Below are 6,132 nucleotides of genomic sequence, written 5' to 3'. Positions count from 1 at the left end.
CTCAATTAGAATCCTAATTCTCTTTCACAGTCCATTTCACACTGTCTTTCAGTTGAGAGCCTCTCCTTGACCTCTCCTATAGTACTACATTTCTCCCCTTGGTGTGTCTATTTTGGCATTTGTCTTGTTCTTCCTTGTGTTAGCATTGGTGGGGTGGGTATACATCTGCCTCCTGTTTAGACCCGGAGCCGGAGCTCATTCAGGGCACTGTGTCTTTTTTGTATCTTCATATGTACTTGTTGAAGAACCTAATATGTTCTTCATATGTGCTTAATATGTGCTTGTTGAAGAACCTCAAAGTTACCCCAAATCCTGTCACCTCAAAGTTATTGGAGTCCTTTACTTGCTATGGCCTACATATTTCACATCCCAGCCCATGAGTATCTTGCTTATTTACTTGCTTATTCATGTTCTGCCTTATAACATGAATTCAGAGGTGCCTGGGTGGCTCACTCAGCTGAGCATCCAACTTTGGCTCAGGTCATGATCTCACTGCTCGTGGGTTCGAGCCCCATGTTGGAGTCTGTGCTGACAGCTCAGAGCCTGGAACCTGCTTCAGATTCTGTGTCTCCCTCTCTCTCTGCCCCTCCCCCAGTCACACTCTGTCTCTCTCTCTCAAATATAAATAAACTTAAAAAAAAAACCACAACAAGAACGTGAACTCAAAGATGGGAACCTTGTCTATCTTGTTTACATGTGAGTCCCTAGTGCTTAACAGTGTCTCGTCTGAACAACTGGTCAAGTGATATTTGGGGGATGAATAAGTTCCAACTGGCTCTGACATCAGTGTCTTTGTGGGGGGAGTCTGACTCTGTCCAACTGAATTGCTCATCACTTTCCCACATCCCTCCTTCTCCATCATTTCTGCTTTCTGACTCTCTCAGTGCAGGTCTGACTTCTATATGCCCAGCAGCCAATTCTAGGTACATTTCTGTTCCATAGTTTTTTAACGTGGTGAGAACAGTGCTCTTACCAACACTTATATATTTCAAATGATATCACCTCAAAATCAATTACTTTTGTCTTTCATGTGGAACTTTAAAAAAAGCACATTCCCAGTAGTATTCACAATATTGAGAGATGTTTCACCTTGAACAGAATGAACTTCTAAAAGCTTTACTTTGTCTGGATTAGATGAAAAAAAGTGAGTTGTTATTGGAATTAACAGATTTTTTCCCATCAACACATCTGATTACAATAATATAAAACTGGCATCATTTAATCATGTTTACCATTCTTCCCTTGGTGGTGGTTATCAGGTAAACAGCTATCACTTCACTCCTAGCATGTGTGCAAGAAAACTTGGAATTGACAAATGTATTGGCAGCGTTGTCTAGAAAAACACAACCAATCGATAGAAGATTATATATGTTTATTTAAGAGTTGTATGGTAAGGAGTTGGCTTGCATGGTTATGGAGCCTGGCAAGTCCAAAATCTTCACAGTTGATGTCTCAGGCTGGCAGGCTGCTGTAGAAACAGGAAGAGCTCACGGTCCATTTCAAATGCTTCCAGGCAGGGAGAATTCTCTCTTACTTGGGGAGAAGGCAGCATTTTATTTTATTCAGGCCTTCAACTGATTGGATGAGGCTCACCCACATTAGGGAGAACAATCTACTTTATTTAGTCTGCTAATTCAAATATTAGTCTCATTCAAGAATGCTCTGACACACACCAGAGTAACATTTGACCAGGATTTAGACAGTGTTCTTAAAATCACTGATGACCTTGGAGGTAGATGCTGATGCTTCTGGAGCAGATCTGTGTCCTGCTTTTTATGTAGTCAGTGCTATCACCACGGTTCTCTGGGAAGATGGTAAATGCTGATAACCATTTTGTGCATGTTACAGTTTTATCGTTAACTTTATTGAAAAAAGATATTTACATTTCCATTACTCATGCAGTTTCTTTTTTGTTGAACTTATTGCTACTGAAGGTTTATTGTAAAATGAAAACGCCATAGCAAACACTAAAATAAATAGTTCTAGATTTATACTGCACAGAATGTGGAAAAGTTGCCGCAGCAAGGCTGCTCCCATTACTGTCTATGGGCCCTTGAGCAAGACCACTGCCTTCTAGCTTCTGCACATCATACCTCTCACCCTGACTTTCCCCACTGACCCGGGGGGCCTGGTGGCCTGTGGTTTCCTGCACCTTGCAGGGCACGGCACAACTGGCAAGAACAGAAATACTGAGTCTGTATCTTAGCACCACTCCAGAGGGGGAATTACTCTCCTTAGTGGCTTGTGTCTATGTGCATTTCAACGTCTAGAGGAGAGCTGCACGCAGTGTCTCTGAGATGGCTGCACTGAGTCAGGAAAGGATTGGGAAGGAGAGGCAGGTCAGCCCTCATTGTCTTCCAGATATATCCTGGAGTTGAAGTGAGAACTCACTCACTGCACATGTGACTCCCACTCCAAGAGATGCAATTGTGGCAGAAGCCAGAAGTACAAGTGAAAGGGCACCAATCCTATCTTGGCTTCTTTTAAAGCAATCATTTTTTTTTTACAATGTTTTTATTTTGTTTTTGAGAGAGAGAGAGAGAGAGAGAGAGAGAGAGAGAAAGAAGGAGAGGGGCAGAGAGAGAGACACACAGAATCCAAAGCAGGCTCCAGGCTCTGAGCTGTCAGCACAGAGCACAATGTGGGGCTTGAACCCACAAACTGTAGGGGCATGACCTGAGCTGAATTCAGACGCTTAACCGACTGAGCTACCCAGGCGCCCCTTAAAGCAATTCTTAAGAAGAGTCCATTACACAATAACAAACTAGGCAGGGCACTAGGACAATATGGGTCAACAGTCACCATCCATGACAGAGCATTTGGTCACCCTACCTATAGGTGCTTTATCTTTGGGCTCTAAGGGATGCTCTGATCTCAACTCAGTTTTTAGGGTCGTTTCTCTGTTTGGAGTTTCCACATCTGTGTGGTGTCAGTGACCAGGACTTGCATGAGTGTGGGGGCAAGATGGGGATTCTGCCCTCCCGCAGACTTGGGGTCCTCCAAGAATTGCTGCCGAAGGCTGTTCAGTGATGCTTCCTAGGTTACTGGGAGGGAAGGGCTTCCCAATGGGACCACCCATTCTCTGTTCTTACCTTGATGTAGAAAGCCCAATTTTAACTCCTGGCCTATATGGGGACTGAGGCCTCCACTCTTGTCCCCACAGAGGCCTTAAATCCACTTGTTGTTGTGGCGTCTCTCCTCATTTCTGATCCTTGTGACTTCCCTGTCCCAGCTTCCTTCATAAGTGCAACTCAGCTACCCATGAAACAGACATGTACTGAAACCAGAACTTCTGTATGTTTGAGTAGGAGCTGAAGGGGGAGGATTGCTTAGGATGTCCCCTCCCTCTCAGACATCAAACCTCTAGGCCTCCTCTGCTTGTCCTTGAATAGAAGGCACCAAATGACTGTGGAAGTCAGATGGGCATAGGGGTGTTCCCTGCTAATCGGAGACAACTTCTTAAAGGCAGAAACTTCTAGCACAAGGCTGAGCCCGTGGAAGATTCTATAGGGAAGGCCAGGGCAAGAGAGTTTTCTACCTCTGTCATATGGTAGAGGCTACAATTCTGCTTTTGGCCTTGGAAGGAAGGAGGACTGTTTTGTATCTGAGGAGTTTGATAAGATAGGTTCTCCATACCTCTTTGGGCAGAGGAAGTAAGTTCCAGGATTTTCTTAACATTTTCATTCATTCATTCATTCATTCTTCCTTAACTCTCAAAACATTTATTAAAAGTGTATTTATTTATTTTGAGAGAGAGAGAGAATGTGGGGGAGGGGCAGAGAGAGAGGGAGAGAGAGAGAATTTCAAGCAGACTTTACAATGTTAGCATGGAGCCCGATGACAAGATCATGACCTGAGCTGAAAGCAATGGCCGGATGCTTGACACCAAGGTGTCCCACCCCCCAAATACTTTTTTAACATCTACACCTAATGTGTGGCTGAAATGCTAGCTGTGATGCCAACCCTTCAGGTTAAGGAGAAGAGCTGCCCCTGAGGGCAAAGGAGGGCCCTGCAGACTCACTGTGTGGACACAAGGCTCTAAGAACCACTTCTTCCCCCTTCACAGCCACTACAGGAAACTCTTATGGCTCCCATCTCTTTGCTAGAGGCCTGACTATTGCTGGGAGGAGGACCCTTGGCCAATCTGTGGGCCCACCAATGGGGGTGGTGACTAGGGGCTCTCTTGGCAGGAGAGCTGGGGAAGGTCCAAGTCCAATGGGGGCAACAACACCAATAGAACCCTGTCAACAGCTCAGGGTCCGAGTGGCCAGAAACTGAAAAGGTTCAAAGCTTCAGGGGTCCTGAGGGTCGGTTGGGGCACTGGCAGGACAAGGCTGGGACATTGGGTGTGGATGGGATGGTTGAACAACCCCCCTTGACCTGGGAGAAAGGCAAGGCAAGAGGGAGATATTAATCCTTTTATACTTGATTGACCCAGCCTAGTGTTGACCACTGCTTCCAGCGTCTTCTGGATACTCTAACAGTACTCTCAGCAAAGCTTCTTCCCAGGCTGGCCAGGGTAGCTGATTCTCTCCTGCTCCAGCACTGTCTCCAGCGTATGACCTGGAAGAGTGCCCATCTGCCCCTTCCCCCTCCCCCCAAACACACATACATACACACACATACACGCACACACACACATATTTTAAGCATACATACACCCACGCATGCACATGTGGGTGTGCACGCACACACACATGCACAGACACACACACACATCTCATCCACACAGGCTTCAGGAGTGTTTTGCAATTCTGGTCAGGCCTGGGCAGGATAAGATGGCAGCTCTCATATTTCCCTCTAGGTCATAGTGGTTTCAGTCACATAGTAGATGTGGATGTTTAAAAAAAATGTGAAATATGAGTACATGAATAAGTGAGTGAGTGAACGGATGGAAATTTAAGAAGAACCTGGAACCTCCTTCCTCTATCCAAAGAGGTCTGGGAAAGCTTACTGTATTTCCGGTATAAGGCACACTCCCAGTGGCCTCAACGTAAGATGGAAAAGAGTGGGGCAGTGCTCCTTGTGAGGCGGCTTCTCAGCTGGGGCACACCTGTCTCCTGGACTTCTCTCAGAAGGTGCTCCAGGCCAGTGACATGCCTGCTCTGGGGCTCCCTCTCTCTACCTGAATCCAGCTTGACCTCCAAGAGCAGGCTGACTGCATGGAAACACATGGAGCCAGGCACACTTTGGATGGCAAGACCCAGAAGGGAGCAGTGGCAATGGTGAGGTGATGGGTGTGATCCACTGTGGCCCATCCCATCATCAACAAATAAATGGGGCAGACCACAGAGGTGGGAGAGCAGACCGCTGGCCTGGGAAGAATCAGTGAGTGGTAATGTCTCTTCTGTCTTAATCCTGGGGGCCACAGTCCCTTGTCAGTTACACAGCTGTGATAAGCTGACTACTACAGGATTTGTGCCACTGTGTGGATGAGGCATGAGGCTGTAGGGGAAGCAGCACAGAAATAAGAATCCAGGTACCCGAGTTCTAGTCGTGATTCTCTCATTGCATCTTGTGTGACTTTGAGATAGGTACTTGACTTCTTTGAACCTTGAACTCCTTGAAAAATGAGTATAGCCAACCTTGTTTCATCTCTCTTCTAGGGGAGATGGGACCTCCCAGGGTTAGAATGAGAGAGAGACTTTAGACACCAGCCAGCAATGCCCTCACCTGACACAGAGAGCTGAGGTCCATAGACAGAAGGGACATGGGCAAGGTCACACAACAGACCAGAGGCAGAGCTATGCTCCCAACCATGTTTCTGGCCTCTCGGGCAGCGCTGGTTCCCCTGCCTCAGTCTAAGCAATGTAGGTCCTCACAAAAGGAAGAGTTTTCTATAGGCTCTAGGCAGCTCTAGGTCTTCTAGCAGGGAGACCAGCACATGAATTAACAGGCTGCAGGAGGTCAATCCTATTGTACAAATTGCAGAAAGGAAACAGAATCCCAGGACCTGTTCCCACACTAGCCAGAGAACCACTTTGTTAGCTGGAAGTCTTTCCTGGTGTCTGGTGTCACCCTCACCCTTATTCATTTAAACCCACTGGTGATAGTTCTGTCTTTAGTGTCTAAGCTCAGCCTTAGTCAACAAGTGATGTTTGCCTGTCTGAGCATAAACTCTGTGCTTAGCAG

The sequence above is a fragment of the Prionailurus bengalensis genome, chromosome B1, assembly GCF_016509475.1.
Source record: "Prionailurus bengalensis isolate Pbe53 chromosome B1, Fcat_Pben_1.1_paternal_pri, whole genome shotgun sequence".
In the NCBI taxonomy this organism is placed as follows: domain Eukaryota; kingdom Metazoa; phylum Chordata; class Mammalia; order Carnivora; family Felidae; genus Prionailurus; species Prionailurus bengalensis.
The sequence above is the reverse complement of the archived record's forward strand: the minus strand, read 5'-3'. Positions refer to the sequence as shown.